Source organism: Schistocerca cancellata, chromosome 3 (genome assembly GCF_023864275.1).
Source record: "Schistocerca cancellata isolate TAMUIC-IGC-003103 chromosome 3, iqSchCanc2.1, whole genome shotgun sequence".
NCBI classification, from domain to species: Eukaryota; Metazoa; Arthropoda; class Insecta; order Orthoptera; family Acrididae; genus Schistocerca; species Schistocerca cancellata.
The window spans coordinates 567,659,860-567,686,749 of record NC_064628.1 but is presented as its reverse complement, the minus strand read 5'-3'; positions in this window follow the sequence as shown (position 1 = coordinate 567,686,749).

Here is a 26,890-nt window from a genome sequence, read left to right as displayed (position 1 = left end):
CACATTATCCTGAAAGACAATGCACAGCCTAAGTTTTTCAGTGCTCGGCACGTTCCCATTGCTTTACGAGACAAAGTAGCCAGGGAATTAAAGGAATTGCAAGAATGGTATGCTTGCTCCAATAAAAGCTAGTCAGTGGGCAGGTCCATTGGTTTTGATGACCAAGCCTCCTGCTCGCATTCACATTTGTGTTGACTTTAAAATTGCATTCAGTTCGCAGATAATAATTGACACTTATCCATTGTCTGGCCCTGAGTAGAATATGGATTGGCTTTTCCGCAGGTCGTTACTTTTCTAAGACAAATTTGCGTGATGTTCATTTGCAAATATTACTAGATCAAGAATTACAGAAAGTGTTTGTAGTTAATACACACTTAGGCCTTGTCAGGTGTTTGCGTTTGCCCTTCGGCAGTGACTCCACACCCGCCACTTTTAAGCGCTACATGTAACAGCGGACTGCTCAAGTGCCATACTGTTCGAATTCCATGGGCGATATGGTCGTCTGAGGTCGTACGCTAGAGGAACACATTGCCAATTTGACTATTATTTTTCGAGTGTCGTCAGATGTAGGACTCAAACGTCGTCTCAAGAAGTGTGAGCTCTTTCAGACAGAATTACAGTACTTTACGTCATGTGATAAACAGTCAGGGTGTGCACTCCCTCCGGTCTCATTTGTTTGCAATCCGTGACCTGCCTGTTCCTCGCAATGTATCTGAACTACAGTCAATGCTAGGCAACTTGACAAAGTACATTTGTTTCATTCCGAACGTTTCACAGATCGCGGCCCATTGCTTCGCTTTTGTTGGAAAAATGTGCCTTTCATGTGGACCAATGAGTGGCAGTCGCATTTCAGAAACTCAAAGATGCCGTGCTCAGTGACACATGTGTAGTACATTTTAATCCTGCTAAACCAATGATTTTGCAAATGGTTGCTTCGTCTTACGGAATTGGTGTTGTGCTTTCGAATAGAATTGGGCACAAGACAGATCTAATGCTATCACCTCAAAGTTATTAACTCAATCTCAGTGCTATTATGCACAAATTTAAAAATAGCTCTCACTATTTTGTGTGGTGTGACAAAACTCCATCATTATCGTTTGATCGCAGGTTCTATTTAGTGACAAATCACACGTCTTTGCAGTCCTTGTTTCATCCGTCAAAGCCGGTTCCTACATGTACCGCTCACAAATTCAACGCTGGGCTATGCTTCTATCCCAGTATCAGTTCGAAATTGTGTACAGACCTACAGAAAAGCATGGCAATGCTGACGCCCTTTCTCGCCATCTGATCGGCCTCGACTCTGATTTTGATTCCTCTGACACATCTTGTTGCATTACAGAAAAATAGCACAGGCCACGGAAGCGAACCCAGGCCTGAAGATTTTGCTGCAATACATTCGCAAGTTATGGCCTCGCTCATTGAACTGTATTCAGAACACAGTAGTGCACCGATACTTTGCTCGTTGGAATAATCTTTCAGTAAAACAATGTGTGATCTTAGTACAATCTGACAATCCACAATCTCGTGTGCTTATTCCCAACGTGTTGCAAAAGTATGTATTACAACTGCTTCACTAAGGACATTGAAGAATTGTTTGCACTAAACAGTTAGCGAGCGGGACTGAACTTAGCAGGGCATGGGCGCTGACATTGAACAGATGGCGTCGCAGACATTCGCAGCTAGCCGGTCGTAGTGCCCGAGCGGTTCTAGGCGCTTCAGCCTGGAACCGCGCGACTGCTACGGTCGCAGGTTCGAATCCTGCCTTGGGCATGGATGTGTGTGATGTCCTTAGGTTAGTTAGGTTTAAGTAGTTCTAAGTTCTAGGGGACTGATGACGTCAAATGTTAAGTCCCATAGTGCTCAGAACCATCTGAACCATTCGCAGCTTGGTCTAAGACTCAATCGATATGGCGGCAAGTGTACACTTACTTTGCAGGACCATTCTGAAACACTCGTTTGCTTATTGTGGCAGGCTCTTTTACGAAGTGACTGTGAACTTGAAACTCGACGATAATAAGTAAGAGATCCTGTAAGGGGACTCTAATTTGAAACTTGACGATAAAAAGTAAGAGATCCTGGCAAGGTCGTACACAATGGAAGGCTACCTGTTAACGTTGCATGCAGTGAAAATTAACGCTTGGGGTTACTATATCAAAGTAATGATTTAATTGAGAAGGCAAACAAGATTTCATTTACTGACAAGATTTATATTTCCAAACACACACAAAACAAAACAAACAAAGACAGGTCTAATTAAACCTAAACATATTATTTTCGAATATCGTAAACAACTAACAGGTGGTTTAAGACCACAGTGGACAAGGATCCTGGGTGGCAAAGGTGAGTCAAATACACTGGCCCTAAAAATGTGCTTAACGCTCTCGGTGTTTGTCTGACGCTGAGCAGACTTTGACTTGTTCAATCTCCCTTGGGCTATGTGGGTGCAACTGAGAGCAAGTGGCGATTGGGGTTTTTACGCCTAGACAAGGCTGGAGCAGCATTTCTTTACCCTGTTTGCTTCGTGCAGCGATGTAACTGGCAGCTGGCGAGTTGTGTGCTGCAGTGGCGAGACGTCAGACGGCACCTGCGGGTCGATCGCGCCCAGGAAAGAAATGAAAAATCCCATCAACTAGCCATCTTCCACAGCTACGGCTCCCAGCTCATCTCTAGGTCCAGATTCCGGCCTCACCCCCTCTCCCCTCTCCGTTGTTGTTCGCATTTCCAGTATACAACAACGGTGCGGCGTTTAGGTGGGGAGGAATGTGCTGGGGTGCGCCTTCGCCAGCACACCAGTTGGCACTAGGAAACAATGTATAGCAGGCGTTGAACTAGACGAGCCTATAACAAGAAAAGACCAACACACATCCCCAGGCTACGCGCCGATAACGCCCTGGCAACGTGCATTTAAACCGCCGCCACCGACCGAGCTGGCTCAACATCTTGGGACTTAGTTCGCATTGCACCTCAATACGTTGGACTGTGCTGTATAGTCTTCCAAAGTGATAGTCGTCACCTCGCACCTCAGTTAGCTGCGAGGGAACGTTACTCATAGTACATATTTGTGATTCAAGAATCAATATACGTTGTTTCTTTGGGGTTAACCACAGAACATCGACATAATTGAAGTTTAGTACTTAACTGGTTCCTGCAATAAAGTGTATCTTAACCAGGCGTGAATTTTGTGTCATAGTGAGAGGAACCCGGCCACCCACCCATCGTATCACTCTCTCCTGATCCATCCAAGAGCCACAAAACATTACAAGAGGGGCCAGCCACAGAAAATGGTATCCGTGTAGTCGAATACACTATGACTGGTGTATACAGGGATCGTCCAAGTGAATTCCGTCGAGGAAACATGTTAACCTCTTTTCATTGCACCATGTGTTAGCACACTTCACCTCCACGAAAGGCTTTGGTGATTCAGTATTCGCGGAGAATGTCTCTGTTGCACCAGCGTCTTCTGTGAAATCTAGAAATGTAATACCTTGAAACATGAAGAGACTCATCCCATCATCATACAAACCTAGAATATCTGAAGTGATGTTCAGCCTTTGAGAAGCCATTGTGAAAGGCTCTGGGTATGCCACAACACTTGTTCATTTATAAAGCTCGCTGCACAACACCAATAAAGAGCTTTAGTTAATTACACAGTTATGTAAAACTAGAGCACATGCCACAGCACATTCTGGGAAATCTGCTCAAGATTCAAATGCAATTCATTCATCTTCCGATCCTTACGTTATTATCTCGTTCTTTTCTGAGCAGTCTGAGCGCTCTAATGAACAGAATCTTAATGGCAGATATGCACCAGCATTCAGAGCTTTTAAGATCATCAAACACTTTGTACCTCTATATGTATGTGAGTCTATTTCAATATTATTTTATTGAAGATGTTCTCATTCTCATCTAGGATTCCTTGATTGTAATAGGTGTTACTGTTGCTCTCCACGCCGGAATAAGCTCCTGTTTACCATTGTTAATAGTTCGGAACATGTCTTCAAACTATCCGATACCCAGATTTAAAGGCTTGAATGCACTAAATCTTCTAACTCGTCCACTGTTCTGCCAACATGCTCTTCTACATATCAACAACCCTACATTTTTAAACAATTCAAATCTGAGCGTGATGCAGAGATATGTGTTTCAAGGATTTGATGCTGTGCCTGCATTGCGCTCACACACAGTATTAGCCCTGTAAAGTTCGTATCATATCATGCCCCAGAACGTGTATATAGACAAGTACTTTGTCGAGAATACCACCACCTCCCCTAATGCATCTCTATCACTACGATGGTTGTGGTCTCCACACCCCATTGTACCACTTACCAATTCGTCTGCATCAACCTCGCTCTTTTGTGTTGCAGGAAAACGAAGCCATTTAACTAGTGATCTATTCGCTCGTCATCTTAGGACACGTTCTATGAGAAATACATGTGATTCTTAGCTCTTCTGCATTTTTTCTATATAAAAGCATCCTGCAATTTCAGTACCACTGGTACCCTTTAAGGTGTAGGTTCTACGATTTGTTCTTTGCATTTTGGAAACAGTAAATGTCTCACTAGACCAATTTGGGAGGGGTCACTTCTCAAATGCTGTCTTATATTTTAAAATACTAGTAAATCACCTAATTCTAATTTCTGTTAGTGCTGATCCACCATTTCATTACAACTGTATACTATATCTAGTTGCCCATAATCACAAACATCGATTGTTTTCTATTCTGTTCAGACATTCCATTATACTTGCTTTCAGGTGGGTGAATGCTGAGTATCCCATACCGCTCCATCACAGTCTTGAAATATCTATTGTAAAACTCTCCACTGTGATCTGTTTTAACGTTGTCAGGGAGACAATTAATCCCCATCGGCCACAACTGCTTGAACACTTCCGCCGGCCGCGGTGGCCGTGTGGTTCTAGGCGCTGCAGTCCGGAGCCGCGGGGCTGCTACGGTCGCAGGTACGAATCCTGCCTCGGGCATGGATGTGTGTGATGTCCTTAGGTTAGTTAGGTTTAAGTAGTTCTAAGTTCTAGGGGACTGATGACCTAAGATGTTAAGTCCCATAGTGTTCAGAGCCATTTTTTGAACACTTCCGCAATATCTGTCCCCATATTTGTTTTCACAGATAGTGCCCAGGTAAATTTAAAGCATGTATCAATGACCATTATAATGTATCTCAGACCATTATTGATGCATGAATATTCCCTCATATGTAGAAGAACTACTTTCCGTAAGTCAGTTAAACCTTTAGTTATAACTTATCTACGAGGGTATGTTTTGCATGCTGGTTTGTGTAGTTTTGAAACTACTGTCTCCGTACTTATTTGACTATACCTCTCTCTCTAAGCTCAGAAATTATGGAAACGACCTCATTTGAATTAGGTCTAATACCTGTGGCAGCTGATGCCATCAGCAGTCTAACCGATCTATTATTTCACTGGAATGGTCTCATCCAATATCAGCTTTATAAAAATTATATATTTCGCAGATCTTTGGCTTTTGGTACTCCATTTGCTTCCTTATGAACATTTGTCAAGTGTAATACTTCACCAGCAAATTTCTAGATCTTTTGGTGAATAATTTGCAGTCTCTGAGGATCTTACAAATAAAGGTTCTGTATGCGTGGTGCTTTTTGAAATCCTATATCACTTATTGGTATCACGTTATCTGCTGAATTTATAGGCTCTGTTTCCATCATATGTGATTTTATCACGCTGATGTCGTTTATTTTGTCTATTCTAGCATTTTTGTGATGGTTAGTGAAATCGGCTAGTGTCTGCTCCCACTGGATATGTTCAAATCTTAGCGTCCATAATTTCTCTCTAATGGCCTTCCATGCCCCGATGACTTTATTTTTAGGCTACATCTCGTTACGTACTAAGCAGAGATCTGAGCGGGGGACACCTTACATAAATTCGTTTCAGTTCCACACACTTTTAAAGTTAAGTCATTTATTTTCAGTTACATTAACCCTATAATTTAATGTACTGGTCGATCTCATAACAGCCTGAGAGTGTCAGTAGTTCTTTGCGTACATTCCCAATATTATGCTCGTGAGCGTGAATTTTGCCATGTTTCCCAGCAAGCGAGTGTTCTGTTTATATGTGCCCATCTTCTCAGGTTGAGTGCTTGACATGTGTGCGAACGTGTCCTTGATGTGATGTGTACCGATGTCACCTGACATAGCTACAGATATAGAAAATCTAGGAAGTTTCATCTATACCTATCATCACTCAGTTTCCTTGCTGTACCATTAACAAGAAACGCGTAATGTGTGTGACTGCAGCAATCACCACATATCTTTACAAATTAATTCAATGAAATATCAATGCTTTAAATTTAAACTGTGTTGTTTGAAGACTTTAATGAGGTTTAATCATCCCTTGCCAACTGTTTTGGTGTTCTGAAATGTGTCTGACACACATAAACAGGTCAACGCCCATACGACGACCAAACCAGAAACATATTCGAATCTGATCCTCGTTTCCCACAGCAACATCGTGGAATATGAACACAGTGTTAGGCTTTACTCTTCCAGGCGGAGAGATATCACTGATTTCACTGAATGGCGTGTATGTCACACTACTGACACCTTGCAATATCTCCTGTGCTATTTGGTATTTGGGATGGAACAGCGGTTTTGAAAAAACATGTTTGCTCAAGGTGGACTCATCTTGGTGTGTTAGCAATGACATGAGAACATTTCTCTTGCTGCAGCTGGATGGACCCACAATTATCACTCGTGTATCATCTGAAAGCAATATCCAATTCTTCTTCTTCTTCTTCTTCTTCTTCTGGTCTTACACGCCATCTCAGGACCAGTCGCTTCCAAAAAGATCCTGTGACGAGTATGCCACACCCACCTTGCTTGATACCTACTACGTTAGGTATTGGTGTGGAAAGGGTTTTAGAGAAACAAAATCATTTGTAATATAAATATGTGTGGCCACTATAACATAATCACTTTATTGGCTGAGCTGCATGGCTACGATCTGCTCTGAGAGAACTATTCCATCCACATATTTACTAGCTATATATAGAAACAGCTAGAAGCTTCGTCTGTCATTCAGTTTGACGATGATTGAAGAAGAAGACGTTGGCTGTAATGCATAGAAGTTATATCGTTCTCATGCTAAGCATTCTGTATTCTGCATTTATTTTCATTCCACAGCCAATCGTGCCGATGAAGTGACTGAGGCAAACTGGTGTTGTTGCGGCATTCCAGAAATTGTAATGAAGATATTGTCGATGATTATGCCATAAATAATTCAAACTGAGCAACATTATAATGAGAGGTGAGGAAAGAACCCATGGTTTGTACTAATATACATTTTATTCAGCGATCATACGTGAGATGAACTACATCGTCATAAAAAAATTCCACTCTTTCATTTTTCACAATATTTCCCAAATAACTGTTTCTTGCATGCATTCATTTTTGCAGGAATTTCTCTTAAAATTGACGAGAGGAACAACAAAAAATTCAGTTATTCAGTCTACAAGTTGATCTCCATAGCTATTGGAGTCTACTTTGGCTCTTCACTGATACATGAACTACAGCACTGTTCTAAACCACCTACATGGAGTCTACACATGTGAAGATGGTTCATTGACACTGCTTGAATATGCCATACGATTGCGGTGGTCTCTCCAACACAGGAGATATCTTCTATCGCAATACGTTCGCCACGATGTGGTGCTGTAATAAATGGATTAGTCTCCAAATTACATCCCGAACACTGAAGTCACCGTGTCAGACTAGCACACTAGGTGTATGGGGAGAGAGACATAGGTTATCCTCCGTAGTCATCTGATGCAGGATATTGCACATTGTAGTTCTTCAAACTGGAGTTCACTAAAAACTAAACGCTGTTGTGATCTCCATTACCTCAGGCCAGTCACTGCCTGCTGCTTCTATGCCTACACTAAGACGTTTCGATCCACTAGCATTTAAGCTGTACGTTGAAGTGAATATCAGCAGGGCACAGGGAGCGGTTAGTGTCTTCTCATTCACCACATCCACACTCTTTCCTTGCAGTATGACTGGAATGTTCCACAGTTCCATGAGCGGTGCATATGTCTGAGTCCAGTACTGACCTGCACCATGCTGTTAGAAACCTGCAGTGCACTTATGCAATCTGGGGACATGCTGGGTGTCTGGAATGCTGGGTGAATGGCTTGGACAATAACAGCTCCCTGTGCTGCTCCAATATTCTGTCTGCATGTACTACAGGATCCCATGTGCTGGAGGTCACTCCCCCCTGCTGCAGGTCCCAACACGATGGAGGCCATTGTCACTGGTTCGCGTCCTGTCTGGTTCAGGTCCTGGAGAGCAATATAGATCCTGACATGCTGGAGGCCATTGATGCTGTTTTAGGTCCCAACATGCTAGAGGTCGTCTCAGCTGTTGAAGAAAGAAGAACCGTTACATGGGGGACAAAGAAATGGATGTGGGCTAAAAATAAGCAATAGAAATAGCAAGGACATGTAATTCGCACTTACTCTTCCACTTCTTCTCATTCTGCTGAGGGATGCTGGATGATGTCGGCTGCTGGTGTTATTGACACCTCATGATCATTCCACTGACTGGTCTGATGAGCTGCCGATGAGCTGCTGTGTTCGCCTTATAACCCTGACATCACAATCACGTGACCAGATGCTGCGTTGTCATTGGTTCCTGCCAATTTTTTTCCCTCTCATGACTGTAATGTGAGCTAGGTTAGTTGTTCTGCACACATCAGGGTGAGCACATGCAGAAAAAAGATTTTAGGAACAATTTTGTAATAACACCCCAAAATAATGAAAAAGTCACAACATATCCCTCCACGTCATCTGCTCAGCACAGCCTGAGCATATCCTCACATTTTCCAACCGGGTGACACCCAAAATAAGTATAAAAAGAAAATGACACTTCTCTACTTTCAGCTCAGAACAGACTAAGCAATTTTTCCTCTAATTTTTATGGGATGCGGAAATGGGGGAGGGGGGACGGAAGGGAGGAGAAGGGACACCACAATGGGGGGATGGTTTGGGAGAGAGGAGGGGAGGAGGGGAAAATCCCATGACATCGTGTGACATTTCCATATCTACACCATGAAGCAGGGTGGAGGGAGGTCCGTCATCCTGAATATATGAAAACTGTCTTGGAACTTCTTTATATCTCTACTAGGTCGTAGTGTATTATCCTAGAGAAGAATTAACAGCATAATCAGTCATCAGGAGAGCTCAGTGCATTAGAAAGTGGTCTAGTTGTTAGGTATCACATGAGTTACAGGTCCTATATTGTGTTACAAATGTTTGAGGAATACTCCGTTGGTTTGAGGCTGCTTTTGTGAGTCTCCTAACTATCTGCACTTAATCACTCAGTGCATCACAAACTCTATATTGTTAGATGGGCGCCCCTTAGATCTACCTCCATGGATGTACCAAGCTTAGCAGTAGGAAGGTAGCCCTGAACAACAGGGAGACAGTCTTGATAACCCTCGACACAGGTGACAACCTTGGACATTTCAGCCCTTCGCTACGAACATTGCGGTGTGCCATCCCAATGAAACGTTATCAGATCCCTTTGGAGGGCAGTGCAAGCGCAGTTTTTGCTAAGGTGTACAGGATGGAATCACTAGAGACCGTTCATCATAATATGATGAAATTTCGGCGTAGTCCGAACAACGAATGGTGCTTACGCTTTTTCTTCTCTTTTATCATTCGTCGTTCTATGACACGATAAGTGGTGGGAACGGGTGGGGGAGCGACATTGTCATATGCGTTAATTAATTGGCTAAGGTTCCTCCTAAGATCCCTCAGCTCCGCAGAACCTTCTGTGCCGCCCACCCACCTCTGTTGGGCACCTTAAAACTCAACCTGTAGACACGAAACTCGTGACAAGAGTTCCAGGCGCCTGAAGCCAAGCTTAGCTCCAGACCTTTCGCTTCTACTGTGCTACTCTTGTGTCTGATAGTAGACATCCACAATCGGAGAGTGTCGAAGGGCTGCCGGCGTATAAATATCTAAGACTTCTCATGGATTTTGTCTGTAGAGGTACATTCTCAAACTTCTCAATAAAACTGGGTGAGTGGCACAGAGGATTTTGCTTAACAGATGGTCTTACACAGAGCTTTTGCCGTTTTATTCAGCATGCATCAGTGCCCTGTCCCGCAGTGATCACGTCAGTGAAGGACACAAAACAGAGGAACTGAAACAGCATAAACATTCTTTGCTGCTTCATATCATGTTCAAATTACGTCGAATGGTTTTGAACGGTCTCAAGTGGTTCCAACTTGTACGCGAGAGCAAAAATTGCCATCGCGGTGAGCTCAAAACGACTGCGACCACTTCATATTGGGATGCATCCGCACAGTGTCTTTACAGAATGGTTGAAAGTCTGACGCTATCAGCAATGTCATTGGTTGTGAAGAACATCTTCCTGGCTTTAATCGCTCTGCGAATTGTCGTTTCAGACAGCGAAACGTGTAGAAACCAACGCCCCAAGGGGCGGGCTGATTTTATTGATGGTCTTTATGCCACCCCGTGAAGACCCTTTCGTGCCGAATCTGAGTGATAGGGCGTCTGGAATGTTTTCCTCGGCCGGTCATAAGAAAACTAGTGATTTGAACGCTACGCATCGCGGTCCTTTAATTCTTCAGCGTAGTGTACAATAATTGATCTCTAGTAAATCCCTCTGAGATAGAGCATTGTTACCAGTGAGTCGTGAGTGTAAATAGACATTTTGTGACATTCACACCCTAAACAATTTTATTTTAAATGTGGCATTAATTTGATATTATATTTACCTCACACTTTTTCATCTTGCAAGGCTTCAGTCGGCGTTTGTCGTGTATCTGAAGTTACGCAGCAACGACTAATCAGCTGTAAAGATAGACAGCAACTAACAGGACGCATAACAAGCGCGAAGTTATAACATATCTCCATGTTAACTGATAACCAACAAAGTAATTTTACATTACCAACGAAAACATGCAGCAGGTAATGAGATTAACTTTGACAACATATTCAAGTTTTTGATCACACTACGGCAAATGTAACGGAGCATATTGTGTATACTTATAGAGCGGTCACTCGTACAAGCGGTGATGAAATGTTTGGCTTAGTTGCGTGTGGGTTGGTCTTCTGTAGCGCTTTGTGGAGGTATTTTCTCAATTCCATAAAAATTCGGCTACTATGGACAGAACTTCCTGTGGCGAGCTCTGCGCCTCTGCTCTCGAAAACAGTCGGTGTAGAATGTCAGCCTCTCATAGCCCGCTGACTGAGGTAAGCTCCGATGCCACCTCAAGCTATCTGAAAGGCAGCACCTTTACTGCTGCTCTGCGGTCCGGCTGCTGTGGGAAAATCGAAAGTAGAGCCTCGTCTAAAGTACCACTCCCCATCTAAGTGGTTCGTGGCTAGGGCGCAGTCGGCAGAAGTGCCGAGTTCCAGCAGAAGGACACTGCTGTGATTCTGAGTACGATAATCTGATCAGACAGTTGACCGTAATACTGAGAGTAGGCCTACCTTTAATGATTCCTTTTACGCCGATGCTGACTGTTTCGACCAGTGTGGGTCTCTTAGAAGTGTCTCTAGAGTCAGAAACAAAATGTTCACTAAACCAGCTTACATCTCATTGACGACAGGTAGAGAAAAATAAAATCATGAAATGAAAAGAAAAACATAGCTTTAGGATGAAAATGTAAAAGAAAAATTCTCCTGCTACATCTTATATCTAGAACTGATTAGGTATGTGTTGTCTTTCTGTACATGATAATCAGGAACATATTTCGTTGCTGTAGAACGGAAAATTTGGGTGACACAACACCGTGTTAATGATTACTTTCAATAGAACGAAGTGATTTGAATTATGACGAAAGTAATAGTCGGACTTCGTAAAGAACATTAGATTGCAGGCTTGACCTGTAGGAATGAAAATCTATGGAAGATAGAGTACCGAATGAGCGCAATCATTGTACCATCCAACCAATCACTTGTAGCTAATTAACAGACTGAAAATTGATAAAAGATTTCTGGATTTGTGGAACATGATGCTGATTACAATATTTCAAATAAAAAAATTTTGCATACTTTAAGCCTTTACGCTTTACGCTTGTACTTAATATTTTTATAGAACTTTACCGTCAGGAATCTCTAACAGGAAGATAAGAGTAAGTTATAGCTCGCTTTCTCATTTTTTAAACAAGGGCAGAACGAAAACTCGGAAGATAGCTGAATATGCACAAAAGATATACCTTCTGATACAGTACTATGAAGTTTCTTCGCGGAGACATAATGATTTCTTGTAACACTGTAGGTCGTTACTGGGTTCTCATGCAAGGCTAAAAGAGAATGAGCTTGCGTACACAACATTCAATTATTTATAATTGTAAAACAAATATGGAAATACGTTTAAATATTATCATTGTAGCGATCTTCTGTCACCTTCACATTAATTGCAATGGAAAACTTTTAAATAGAGTCGTTGTTTTGCTTGCGGCGGTGTTGGTACCTACTGAAGTCTTCACGTCACACAGTACCGAAACCGAGTGATAGACGAGCCAAAACGAAACAGCGGTGTCCATGCGTCATGTCGAGCATCGTGAAGTAATACGTATTCTATTTCTGAAGAGGAACGAACAATGCTGCAGTTATTCATTCTGTGCAAGTCGAAGTGTACGGCAACAATCCTCAATGATAGGAAACAGTGATAGGTGGAACAGAAGATTCTATTGTGGTGAAATAAGTCATATTGAGAAACAACGAAATGACAAACCTCCTCTCTGTGAAGAATTGCGATTCGCAAGGACCTGACGATCGAACATCGTCGCATTTATGTTTCTCAAATTTTTTACTGCTGGCAGAGCTTACTCCTCCTGCTTGAATGGTCTATAGCGCGTCGTTAAATACTATAATTTTATATTTCTTCCAGTATAACATTTCATTTGTAATACACCTTCAGCCTAAACTTACAAACTTTATTGACAGAGATAAATGCGTAAACTGAAGGCAGCAACAAGAGGGATTTAGAAACGAAGGAAAAACGAACCGCCACAAGACGTCCTTTTCCTTTTGTGTTACAATAGCAGCCAGCAGTCTTAGAACTGTTCAAGTCTGCCGCCTTCGTAATTTTCTACTTCTGTCCACCTCCATGCAAAACTACTGCCAAATGATCTTGTGTGGCATGGCAGCAATCAGGCCTTCGCATTACTATTTATTGTTTCTTAAAATATTTGTACATTTTTAAATCCGATTTCGACAGTTTTGTGGCTGAAAATAACAGGGTATTGAAGTAATTAGCCTACTCATCACTCATTACTATAACTTAGTGACTCACCTTTATCTCTACCCGCACTTCGAACGTCCTATGAGATTTCGTTTACATGGATTCCTTGTAGACTTTCTCTAGGTGATTCTACTGCTTCTCTTCTTCATGTGCGCGTACAAACCTTTTAGATCTTGTCTTACTTGTTTGCCAGGTATTTTTTTTTTTACCTGTACTTCGGCATCTTGTGTTTACTACTGGAAAACTAATAATGATTTGCTCTTTGAGACACGTTGGCAGTAGAGTTAAATAGCTTGCATCGTTCAGTACACTGACCAATCTGTATCCATGTTCAAGTCATCGATTCCGTTCCCCGTTTCTATTAGGTGTAAATTACAATGACTGATCGTATATTCTGGAATATCCCAATGTCTGCAACTGCTCGGAGCTTTTGCTCTCCTCCCTGTCCTATTCAGGTGGTACGTGTCGAGTAATTATCTGCAGTATTTCATTAGTTGGATTATTCAGTCGCGATCGTAATCTTTGTCAGTTCTGAACAAGTGAAGCGCACTACCACCGATTGTCCTATTTTCTATGTCACGCTGTCATTCATCTTTCATCCATGTCCAGATTTGGCTTTTAATTACGGTATTTACCTCCACTGTAGTCACTAGCAATGTGCCAAGTGTGCTTTGAAGTAACAACTAGCCTCTTGTCCTGCATGGTACCTCAATGTTGGTAGGTCGGATGCAATTTCCAGTATAACATTGACTGGTGTTGCACCATAAGCTCCGGCAAGCCTGATAAGTGGGCTGTCCTGCGTTGCTACAGAGATGGAGCTAAGGTTCTGCTGCCGATACTCCCGCACATCAGTTGCGACACCAACAACTGCAATCAATGGAGCGTTCTCGTACGCAGTAATGACGTATCACTATCGAAACGATAGTCGGAAAAGTGAAATCAGTGTCAGTTTTCCTAATACTGTTCGATGTTACGGTCGCCACTTGCTATGTTCCATGACCACCCATACAATGTTCGAAGATATTAATGGACCAGAACAATAACTCTGACAGGGCAATCCATATGGAATCTTAAACAGCCCAGCCACTCTGACGTGCGCTGCATGTATCACCACAAGACCTCGACAAACGAGCAAACGAAGTAGAGGAAATATTAGGACTCACCACTGCTGAAAAAGGCGAAGCCTCAGACATCATAGGGCGTCGTGAAACTATTTCTACGAAGCAATAACATGTACGTAAGGGCAAACGTTCACACAGCGTACTTCGATATGTCCTGACAAAGCTACGGGGTGCTGACCAGAAGAAATGCCATAGGAGGGAGCCAAGGGAGTATTCTTACCACATGACAGTGTCCCAACACATTCTGCGGAGTAAACAGTCACTTTTATTGCTTCTTTCGTCTATCCAGTTTTATAACTTCATTATATTCTCCTCTCAAGGCACTTATTGCTTTCTCTCCCTTTCGTCGGAGCAAAAAATATATCGTCCACGCATATTATTATGAGCGTTGCCTACTTTAGATATCAGCATGGAATCACCACTCAGAGACAGCAGACAGCACAACTAGCAAAGGAGGCTAAACATAGTGTGTCGGAGGTACGCGGGAAACAATGCACTCGTTATTTTAATGCGGGAACGGAACGGTTGATCACTGACTATCGGGAAAAAGCTGGAAGCATTTCCGAAACAGATAAGTTTGTAAACTGCTTACACTCCGACGTTAGTTGAAGGATAGCGTGCTCGGAGAAATGGTGCCATTCAAATCCGAGGCCGAGGCAACTGTGAGACGTAGATGAAAGGATGAGGAGATGCGTATGGACAACTGCTGAGTAACCGACCACCGAGATGAACCAACAGGCTACCAACAACAGTGTCTCCTCAACGGCCGTTCAGCGAACATCGCTTCATATGGGCCTCCAGAGCAGATACCTGCTTCATGCCCACATGCTGATTATTGTTCATGGACGAAAAGGTTCGAATTAGGACACCAGTACCGCAGCTCGACGTCCGCTGAGTGGTGGTAGGTGACCTTTATAGAGAATTCAGGTTTTGTGCTCCATTCGACAGGTGTCAATTGGCATATACGGCGTGAAACGAATGAAACAAAAACACCCTGCAATAATCGTCTAAGCATGTTGGCCTGGAGGATGATTTCGTGGTATTCCCTAAGCGATCTCGTCATTGCGGAAGACACAATGAATCAACACAGGTTTGCGTCAATTCCTAACACGATGGCATCTTCCAGGAGGACAATACATCATGTCACAAAAGCTCGCAGTGCACGTGCGTGGCTCGAAGACCATCAGGAAGGGCTTTCTCTACTCCCATGGTCTCTAAACTCGCCGGATTTAAACCCAGTGGTGAATATGTGGGACCTTTCTGGTCAAGCTGTTCATGTCATGTATTCTCAATAGGGAAACCTGGCGGAGCTGACCACGAAACTGGGCTCGGCATGGCTCCAAATCCTTCTCGGTACCCATCAGAATCATTTTCCAAATTTTTCTTCTTGCATGACTCTCAGCGGTCTGCACTGCAAAATGTGGTTATTTAGTCGCTTGATAGGTGCTCACGTTAATGTAGAAACTTATCTGTCTAAATTTATTATAGTGAAAGTGGATGCGTATTGTTGACTGTGTTTTTAATGTTAAATTGTCTGCTAGACACTAAACTTCGAAGTCCCTGTTTTAAATGGAGCGTGCAGTCCACCTTATAGATGATAGATTGTGAAACGCTAACTGTTGATGACGAAATTCAGCTGAGTTTGCTGAGAATTTTAAGAAAAGAATTTTGAGAAACTCATGCTCTGTGTCAAACATATTGTTATTACAAAATATGACTACGAACTTTGATGAAAAACTGATTGTTTTGAAACTAATGTTGGTCCCCGAGAATTTGAAATAAAGAAAGAATCTGTTTCCTACAGTACTTTGCTTACCTGGGTGGCAGTGGATAAGGCAGTGTAAACTGTTGTCATAGCTACAGCACGTCTCGCTAAAAGAGCTGTAAAGTCTAACTTCAAAGTAAGGTAATCAAAAATTGCTCTCTATCTTGATTTATAATTGTTGATAATAATTTTGAATTAGGTGAAAATTGACTCTTTGCATGTGGACAATGACTCTGGGGTAAGAGAACTCAATAGCAATCTAGTATCATTTAATTAACCTTTCATAATAGTTAATTTTTTTCTGAAATCACAGGACTTTCATCCAAGAATTAGAAAAATTAAACTTCACATACATAACATTCCCTTAAACAAAATTCCGAAATCTAGTTCTTAAATTTATTTCTCTCGAAATGATCTGTAAATCCTAACAAAGAAAATGAAAATCTAGAAGATTCCTCATCCGTATGTGTGGGAACCAAGAACGCAGCGTTATCAAACAGCGGCCGCAATAAGTGCAAACTTTATCGTTACCTCTAATCTATTCTTCACAAAGAATATAATCGTACCAATGTAAAAAGCAATGCTTTTTCTATCCATAGTAAAATTTCATTAATAAATTATATAATTAACAAATTTTTGCTTACTGGAACTAAACCAAAGCTCGACTGTTTACATCTGACACGAAAGTTTAACTGTCTCCTCTCCTCTCATCGCAATCAACAGATACATCCCCGCGCATCCTTCGCAGAGCAAAGATCACCTTTAATTCATCTTTGTGCAGTGCAGTTTCTCTACCGAAGCTGTGCGCACACACTTGAGCAATTTCAACCTTACGAGCACGATTAAAGACATCCAAAACAAGAAAAATACCCAAAAAAATTTACACGCACATCTGTGACTATGCCTTAGTCTCTCCGGCCAGAATTTAGCAGGATGAATTTCGTAATTAACAATGATTAGATTGCAAAATACGCTAACGAAGCAAAGCACAAGGTAGATAATTGGAAATAAAAAAATGATAATTGTAATAGCATAAAGAGCTGACAAGATTTCCAGAATTTACAAAATATTCTACATCATTGTGCACAGGAGTAGAAACAGTCCATGACAAATTGTTTTAAATCGTTGTGCATAGGCGCACCAACAGTACCATAAACATCAGTGTTGCCCAAAGCATCATTAAGTAAACAAATGTGGTACTATGTTTCATGGTATTTGGATGATTTTTTACTCTGTACGTGGGATGTGCGTCCACTGTTAAGAAATTTGTTGCGCCGCAAAGATAAAGACAAAACATCTCTCAAATGTCACGTTTTTACACCATTGCGAAAACTATGTTACCGTGCTTCAGTTATATTTATTCAGTGAAAATCGTCGTTAACTTGAGTGTACCCAGTACACCAATTCAGAACACTCGTCGAAGTGTGTCTTGAAGTAGACACATTTTGTCGAAGGCTCAGCGCATGAGCATTGTATGATCTGAATCATTGTATTGGTTTATTTGGGAGGAGGCTAAGAGCAGACTCAGAGGATGCAGTATTGGTCCGTAAGCAATCCATTGAAAACTGAGAGCCAATGCCTCTCACAACACTACTATAATGTTTCATAGTAAAGCGGAAACGTAGCAGTAATTTACCAAATTTCTGTAAAATAGTTGCATAAGTCCAGCTGATGTAAAAGAGGCGTTCGTTCATTGTGTGTGTTACGTTGCGGGAGAGTATGCTTAAATATTCACAAGAATGTCCTGTCTCCAAATAATACATAACAAACGAATATTGTTAGATGCGAATAAATACATAAGCTAGAATAAAATGTGTGTTACCATATGGTTATGTAAACAAATACTAAAGTAAGATTCCATAAGAGAATGAGTTTGATGGTGGCATTCAAGACCAGGTCACGATATCTTCTTGTGTGTACAGAAGACTGAAACTGGACAAACTGGGTTCTGTGGATTTACCATTTGGTGTGTCAATTGTGACGAGGAGTCAGGAACAACATTATCTTTTCCAAGAATATGTATAAGAGTGAAATGAAATTCCTGCAGATATAATGCCTATCTACTCAAGTGTTAACGACTACGTTTGAGGGTCATAAGAAATTGTAGTGCACAGTAGTGTGTGTACACTTATGTATGTTTGCGAAAGAAAAAATATCGAAACTTTGTAGATGTCCATCGAATGCTTTAAGTTTGGTGATTGAATAATTTCATTCAGAGGCGGGAAGAACATGGGTGCCAATTGCAGTGCTCTCAGTAACAATAATAATTTCCTCTATTTCTTGAAATACGTGAACGCCAATGGCTATCTGGGAGCTATCAGTGTCAGTGCAAGGGTCAGTAGAAAGGGTTCGGGGAGAAAGTAAAGGTTAATTTAGGAAAGCTTGTTTCAATTTATTAAATTCCATTTTTGCCTGTTTATCCCAAAAACTAGTTCGAATTTTTATCACATGTGCAGGGATTTTTGTGAATGAATGAGCGAAAAAAACTGACGAGGCTGAAGAGACGTCTAACTTGGCGTGTAGTGAGATACGTTGCGCGACTGGCGTCAGTACCCTTTCCTCGCATTGTCATCTTTGCCTTCGAATTCGCTTTGGCCGGCCCCGAGTTCTGCGTAGAGGCAGCTGGGCTCACTGTATGCTCTGTTGGTTGCGGTTACAACACGGTCGGGAGATTGGCCCTTATTTGGTGCGCATGCTCATTGCGCGTGGTATTAAAGAGTGCTGCGGCCGGAGACGGCGGAAAAGTTTTGGGTTACGGTACGAGGCGTGGTGTTTTGGCCTTTCTCGCCGCGCAGTGCATGTTGAGCAGAAGAACGCGCCGGGGCGTCGCCTGTCATTAACCGTTCATCTGGGCTTATGGTGTGTGTTTGATTTAAACAGGTGCAATTGTGTGCTTATATGTATTTGCTAATGGTTAGTTAATCTTGTCTTCAGTGACGAATTTGACGTGTCAAAGTTGTCACACGTGACATGACAACGGTGCTTGGGCTTTCCATCTCGGTTTCCTACCACTTGATGACGGATCTGCAGCTATACATAAGGAAACTCTGTGACCTCCCCATTATTGACTGATGGTGTATCTCCGTCCGCCGCTCGTTGTCTCGCGGTAGCGTTCTCGCTCCCCGAGCACGGGGTCCCGGGTTCGATTCCCGGCGGGGTCAGGGATTTTCACCTGCCTCGAGATGACTGGGTGTTTGTGTTGTCCTCATCCTTTCATCATCATCCAGGAAAGTGGCGAAATTGGACTGAGCAAAGATTGGGTAATTGTACGGGCGCTGATAACCACGCAGTTGAGCGCCCCACAAACCAAACATCATCATCATCATCATCATGATGGTGTATCTGAAATTGTTGTAACCTTCATGATTAAGTACCAAAATCTGCATCTTAATTGCCTTTCGGAGTTGCCGAGCGGTTCTCGGCGATTCAGTTTGGAACCGCGCGACCGCTACAGTCGCACGCTCGAATCCTGCCTCGGGCGTGGATGTGTGTGTTGTTCTTATGTCAGTTAGGTTTAAGTAGTTCTAAGTTCTAGGGGACTGACGACCTCAGAAATTACGTCCCATAGTGCTCAGAGCCATTTGGAACATTTTTGCACCTTAATTAACGAATAACGAAATACTATGTGTAAAATATCAGAGTCCATGAAAGTGTACTTCTGGTGGGCTCTTTCTCGGTTAAGGTAATACTCAGCTGTTGGTATTAAATTTCAAGGAACAGTCTTATTTAAGAGTGTGTCAGAGTTTAAATCAATTGTTAAGGGTTGAGTGTAAAAGGAAAAATTTTTCGATGAGCCTACATGTTTTAATGTTATGTTTTATTCTTCTATGTAATACGAATGTGCAATTTCAAGTGTGCTGTTGTACTTTATTTGAGTTTCAGTTGGGGGGGGGGGGGGGGGGAAGCTCAGTGTATATCCTCCGGTACGGTGGGACATGGCATCGGTGCTTGACGACTTGGCCGTTGCCAGTGGAACTGTTTCGTTAAACCGGGCCCCATGTTGCTGTCCTTGTCTCGATCTCGTCCTTAAGCTGATTATTGCTGTGCTCTTTGTCCCTGGCTCAGCTAGGTCGTTTAGCTTGGTAGTTCGTCCACCCATCGTCTTGGCGGATGCATCTTTTGCACGAAATAAGAGTTTAAACTGCTTCACTCAGTAATCAGTGCCCAATGAGATTGTTAGAGGTTCTGCATACTAATTCTGTATTCCCGTATCATCCATTTGTATCACATTTGTATCTTTTATGCTGACTGTGAAGTTTAGTTCTTATAAAGGAGGGCTTCATGTGCGTATGTTCTCAGGGAATGTTTAGATGCTGAGATGCTATTTTTGTAATAGCTTTTTCGTTACTTAATTTGTGCCTATCTGTACTGGCATGAATTGGATTGTTCCTTTGCCAGAAATTCGTGTGTTCGCTGTCTTCATAGCCGAGCGCTCAAGTTTTACAAGTTGCCTTATTGTTACTTCTGTCCATTATGTAATGATTTAATGTTATATCTTAGTATGAATTTATATTGCAAAAGAGATCTCATTGTCCAGGCTAGTCTTGCGGGTTCAGAGTTGGCAAGTTTTGAATGTATTAGGTATTTAAACCCACAAAAATTTTCTTAATGTTTTATGCATTTCTTATGCAGATTTCACAGTTGATTAAGAAAAATTTTTAGTGTGATTGTTAAATGTATGGGTTTTATTGTACTTAAATTGTGCAAGCTAATTAACACCGTTTAACACACGCTGTGTATGTTTGGTAATTATGGCCCTGCTGCTTTGTCGTATTACTGGACTCGAATAACACGTTGCAAGTAGTAGGAATGGCGATTTCACTAATAACTTGAATTTTGTCTTGATCGGATTAAACACCAGAAGCTAAAATGACAAGTCCTAAAATTTTAGTAAACTGTTTTCCAAACTCACATGTGCTGAAATTAAGCATAATTCCGAGATATGAAAACGTTTACGATAGTGACTTCAGGGCGCAGTTATATTGGTACCAGGTTTCCTCAATAAAACGTACGTCCACAACATTAGTGGTGACTATGTATTTTAAATGTGTTAGGAAAAGGAAGTTAAAACCTCTGTTGATAACTGTATAAGCATTATTTAGACCAAAATGTAGTTTGCAAAACTGACATAAATTCCGAATCGTATAATAGGCTGTATACTTGCGACAACGGCGATGTAATTGGAACTGCCAGAAGCCTTATTTTAAATATGGCGTGGGAAATAGTGACCCCACGAAATTTTTGAAGCAAATCTAATGTTTACGGTCTGTTTGTTGCTGTTACTATGTCACTGTGTCTCGAATGTAAAACAGTTCTAAGAGAACTATCCGTTTCTTTAGCAACGTCTGACTGTCCATTATAAATGCAAGCTGCCGTTTCAGTCACGCCTTGTTGGAGCATAGATTGTTTCCCGTTTTACTTTGTCTCTATAAATGAATAGAATGTTCTAACGTATAGAAAGAGTATTGTTGGGTTTCACTTGGGATTTGTTAACAAAACTGAGCATAGTTGAGAAAACTCTCAAAAACATGGGAATGAGTCTGTAGAACTCCCTGTAATGGTTTCCTATCTCTGCCTGTTGCAGTTTCACACATATGAAATTTTGTTTGAGAAATGTATAAACTGGATTCTTCCGTTTCATTGAGAGGAAATTGTGTACCATTTCGACTTTTTGGTTGATGTGGACAACAGCAGCCTGTTAGTCTACTGTTCCGCCATTAAAAAATCTCTTCTCAAGATGTAATGTAACCATCATATAATTGTTTTGTACTCTCTAATAAATGCTTACGAGCATAGCCTGTCTGTAGTAGTGGAAGGGTCCAAATGTTTGCAAAGAATGTGTAACCTTGTACAGCAAATTGTACACGTGACTGCGATTTTACATCGAAACCTTTCTTTGATTGAGCTCCTCTAATTTTTGTTTTACGTAGTGGTAAAGCTGTACAGGTTGCATTTGAGTTACTTTTATTGAATGCTGCATCACTAACTACTGAAACTGGAGAGCTTGGATCTAAAACTATCAAGAATGGTCGGCTATTTGTATGCTGATCACCAGATAATTTGTTTTTGAGGTTCTTCTTTCTGTTTTTTGTGTTAACCTTTCAAAAAACTGCAGATACATTCTGTCTTGTGTGTCACTGGCCGAGTTAATGGTTAAGAAAAACTAAACTGTTTGATACAATCTAACGAATGTTAATCTTTGGTGTTATTTCGAAGAACTTTAAACTTCCTAACGTCGGTTAAAATACGAGTGCGAAACTCTTTGTTCATTTGCAAAAGCTCTTTCACCTCTTAGTTGGCCAAAATGTTGTTCTTACACTAAATCTTTTTCTCGTCCCAGACAGCTGTCACTGCAGTTAAGTGTATCTTGTTCTTGCGTCACATGCTTTTCAACGTCAGCTAGATGTGTGCGTAACCTATAGATTTCTTGCTTGTGCTGTTTGTTTACCGTCACCTGTCCTTCCTTGAAACACTCTGAAGACCGAAATTCTTCGATCTCTTTAAATTGTGTTGGTTGTGTGTCTGACGAGTGACAATCTGTATTTACTTCGACTTCCTCACCTTTGTTTGAAAGTGAATCTGTCTGTACTTTCAATGCTTCAGGTAGTTCTTTTGCTCTGACGTCACTTTTGTTTCTATATACAAATCCTGCATCCACTCCGAATGCTTATGTGATCTACCCTGCAATTTTGTAACCACGGCACTAGGATTATTTTTCAATAATTGAAGCTTTCTCTTTCTAGTATGTACCCGTAATTTCTTTAAAGTTTGTCTCAAACTCAGACGCACTCTTAGAAAACGACGTTGTAATTGTCTGTGTCTTTGCAATTTCTACAAATCTTGCAGAGATTTTCTCTAACCCTGTTTTCATGCCTGTTATTACATTCTTTACGACTGAAACATTGCTTTCCTTTTCTTTTGTTTCAGGTATTTTATTTCCTTGTAATTTTGTTTCAGGTATTTTATCTTGTAACTGTGTTTGAACGCAACTTGTCAATTGATAGCTAATGTTTTGTTACTTTCTAGTACTAAGCGCTGAAGCATAAGTGCAAGGTCGTTTTTCTGCGAAGAATTCGTACTAACTGTGGCGTCATGAACCGATTATTCGTCTGTTTACATTCACTACGGCGTTTTCCGAAAAAAATTGCGTCGTCTGTGTGGTGATAAGGTCAGATAACGTGAAATCTAAAACTTTTAATTTCGAATCTCGTGTCTCATCATCAAAAGAAATATTTAAGTTAACAAAAATATTATCATAATTCTGTGTATTCACCATAGTCCTCGTAACCATACTCTCAGGGTAGGAAGAACCTACCTCAAGCATCACTGTATCTGAATTAGTCACTGCAGCGCTGGTAAGTGACTCGTCAGAAATTAAAGTATTGTTTTCTCTTGAATTTTGCATATTGGCTGTCTGAGAATGATTGCTACACGACTTTACTGTGTTGCGCAACACGCTAAGTACAACAGCAAAGAAAAATTTTCAAATTAAATAAATTAAGTTTCAGAAATTACCTCAGTGAGCTATAAGAAAACACAAATTATTAGCATATAGCGCAGCAACAAAAGAAAACTACAAGAAAGTAGCCTTTGGTAGCAGTACGCCTTATCTGGCTACTTGAAAGAAAACATTTCTGAAAGTTACCCAACGCCCAAACCTGTCACAAAGTGAAAGTTATGTGTTTAAATTAACTTTAGTGAAAGTGGAACTGTATTGTTGACTGTGTTTTTAATGTTAAACTGTGTGTAGGATACTAAACGTCGAGGTAGCTGTTCCTAATTGCGCGCATAGCAGCCCTTAAAGATGACAGCCTGCGTTACGCAACTGTTGGTGACAAGGCGAGAACGGAAACGTCACAGGATTTTGCACAATCCCCTCCGCGTCGTCCCAGCTCAAACGAATTGACCAATGAAACGTCAAAATTGGAAGTAAAATCGAAAAGGGCTATGTTCCACCTGCGTGTAGGTTTATATTCGTTTTCTTTCTAAAGTTGTTTTGGGATCATTGAAGACTTACAACAAACGTGTCACCCTTGGTGACAGTAAAATATCAGCTAACGACACATCCACGGAAAGAAGGTCATCACCTGATCCTAACGTAAAATATAACTTATACCTTCGTGTCCAACGTTCCGTTTGGTCGTGTGGTTAGGGACATCATATTACCGGGTCTAAGACCACAGGTTCACAGCTTATTATATGCTAACTTATTTTTCCACCTTCACGTTTGTGACGGATTCTGACACCAGGGATGACATCTGTATTTTACTTACAAGTATATTTGATGTTTCTTTTCGACTATGTCGCTGTTTCCGTAATTGTGGTTAGGCAGCAATCTGAGACTGTAGCTTAAACTGCTGTGAGTGAACGAGTATTAGTGACATTTCGAGAAGAAATAGCTTAAAAGCGGACTCCCATTTCGTTTTTTTTTTTACTTGAAGGAATTGAGTAGTTAAAATTGTATTTTAAAAGAATATAATACTTACTTTATAATGTTATATACGATTTACATTTTATTAATCATAACGAAAGGAAAAAATATTGTGAAAAAATATTAAAAATCTTTACGCTTAGTGAGTTGCAGCTATAGGTGACAAAATCGGACCATATGCGCAAATAATCAAAATAGCACTAAAAATTAGAAGGCATTAAATCTGGGAAAACACTGTCCAGTTTCAAAGTAGGTATAATATAAAATCTTCCCGAAAGTCACAGAAATTCTGAGTTTTCTTTGCTGAACCCAAGAGCCCTGCTATAGGACGTTCCTGTAGGATTTATTTCTGATAACTTCGTTTTGTATCTTTTAAGAATTCCTCCCCTCTCAATATTCCCAGAAATATCGCCTTTGAAATGATGTTCAGTGTTATTTATCTCTGCCAGTTGTGTAGTCATTCTTCACAAGTCATTGTAAGCACGAAGAAAGAAGCTTCAGTAGCAAGAAAATGCTAAATCAGCTATTCATCAAGATCTTTACCCAAAATATGTAGGTCTGGCTAGTGTTTTTTTTTTTTTTTGCTGTGTCAGATGTACTGTACTTCATGTTTGGGTCCCTCATAATAGTTGTTTTCTAAACAGTTTACTGGCCTTCTTCCAACATACGTTTTTTTAAAAGTAATTAACAGTTTTGGTTATTTTAGACGGACTCCACTTTCTTTGATCAACCCTCTTTTACCCTTTTCGAATAAGCAACAGAATTCCATGGGAATAATGTGTACACTACCACAGGAAGAATTTAAACGGGAAAAAGAGAGGGGCCTAGTTTAACGAACGTTGGGAGATCCAGTTTACTTGACTAAAGCCTACATTTCCTAACAGAATAACAACAAAAGGATCATAATACAATAGATATGGAGTGTGTGAATACATCAAACCATCTACACCTACATCTACATTTATACTCCGCAAGCCACCCAACGGTGTGTGGCGGAGGGCACTTTAGGTGCCACTGTCATTACCTCCCTTTTCTGTTCCAGTCGCATATGGTTCGCGGGAAGAACGACTGTCTGAAAGCCTCCGTGCGCGCTCGAATGTCTCTAGTTTTACATTCGTGATCTCCTCGGGAGATATAAGTAGGGGGAAGCAATATATTCCGTACCTCATCCAGAAATTCACCCTCTCGAAACCTGGCGAGCAAGCTACACCGCGATCCAGAGTCTGCCACTTGAGTTTGCTAAACATCTCCGTAACGCTATCACGGTTACCAAATAACCCTGTGACGAAACGCGCCGCTCTTCTTTGGATCTTCTCTATCTCCTGCGTCAACCCGATCTGGTACGGATCCCACACTGATGAGCAATACTCAAGTATAGGTAGCACGAGTGTTTTGTAAGCCACCTCCTTCGTTGATGGACTACATTTTCTAAGGATTCTCCCAATGAATCTCAACCTGGTACCCGCCTTACCAACAACTAATATTATATGATCATTCCACTTCAAATCGTTCCGCATGCATACTCCCAGATATTTTACAGAAGTAACTGCTACCAGTGTTTGTTCCGCTATAATACACTCCTGGAAATTGAAATAAGAACACCGTGAATTCATTGTCCCAGGAAGGGGAAACTTTATTGACACATTCCTGGGGTCAGATACATCACATGATCACACTGACAGAACCACAGGCACATAGACACAGGCAACAGAGCATGCACAATGTCGGCACTAGTACAGTGTATATCCACCTTTCGCAGCAATGCAGGCTGCTATTCTCCCATGGAGACGATCGTAGAGATGCTGGATGTAGTCCTGTGGAACGGCTTGCCATGCCATTTCCACCTGGCGCCTCAGTTGGACCAGCGTTCGTGCTGGACGTGCAGACCGCGTGAGACGACGCTTCATCCAGTCCCAAACATGCTCAAGGGGGGGACAGATCCGGAGATCTTGCTGGCCAGGGTAGTTGACTTACACCTTCTAGAGCACGTTGGGTGGCACGGGATACATGCGGACGTGCATTGTCCTGTTGGAACAGCAAGTTCCCTTGCAGGTCTAGGAATGGTAGAACGATGGGTTCGATTACGGTTTGGATGTACCGTGTACTATTCAGTGTCCCCTCGACGATCACCAGTGGTGTACGGCCAGTGTAGGAGATCGCTCCCCACACCATGATGCCGGGTGTTGGCCCTGTGTGCCTCGGTCGTATGCAGTCCTGATTGTGGCGCTCACCTGCACGGCGCCAAACACGCATACGACCATCATTGGCACCAAGGCAGAAGCGACTCTCATCGCTGAAGACGACACGT